The sequence below is a fragment of the Propithecus coquereli genome, unplaced genomic scaffold (assembly GCF_000956105.1).
Source record: "Propithecus coquereli isolate 6110/MARCELLA unplaced genomic scaffold, Pcoq_1.0 Scaffold61, whole genome shotgun sequence".
Classification (NCBI taxonomy): Eukaryota; Metazoa; Chordata; class Mammalia; order Primates; family Indriidae; genus Propithecus; species Propithecus coquereli.
Genome location: NW_012152063.1, coordinates 8,108,039 through 8,108,914, shown reverse-complemented (window position 1 = coordinate 8,108,914; position 876 = coordinate 8,108,039).

Genomic DNA, 876 nt, shown 5'->3' with positions numbered 1-876 from the left:
AATGTTAATCTGTATAACAGACTGCATTCTACTTAACTTTTTATAAAGTTCATTCATCATGGCACCTTCACCTAACAGATACTCAATAAATGTCTGTCAAATGATGAAAGGGTTTGATTTCTGAGACAGATTGCTGGGTAATTTGTAATAAAAATAATGATAATCCTAATTCCTACAGTCAAAATATATTATCATCATTTTAGATAATCAACCAACTTCAAAGAAAGTAATTAGAAAATAGAAGTAGCCTTGTTCTGAAAAAAATTATAGACCTCATCAACTTTGCCAAAATACAAGCAAGCCACAACAAACAAAGAAAATAGTAATTAACAGCTAATCTGCTGAGGTAGATGAATAGGAAACAAACTTACATAACTCTGTAAGTTATTGCTGGTTAAGAAGTTATGGTATTCAAGCCTCAACTCCTCTGGTGAAATGTCTGTAAAACCTGAAGTGAGGAATCAATTGGAATCTTTAAAATAAATGCCAATAATTATGAAAGAAAAGTCAGAGGCACTAAACAAGAGAATATCTAATGTTTAGAAAATTTTCATAATTATAAGGAAAAAATTCAAACCCTACACTCTAATGCTTAATGAAGTATAAAATTAGAATAAAATATAGTTGGTTATTTGATCTTTGAATTGGGGAAGACTCTTCTAAAGATAACTGGTGTAGAAGGAATAACAAAGAAAAGAAAAAGATTTGACTACATTTACTGTCAAGCTTCTGTCTCAAAAAAATTCTGTCAAAAACTACAATAAACAGGCTGGGCGCGGTGGCTCACGCCTGTAATCCTAGCACTCTGGGAAGCCGAGGTGGGCGGGTTGTTTGAGCTCAGGAGTTCGAGACCAGCCTGAGCAAGAGCAAGACCCC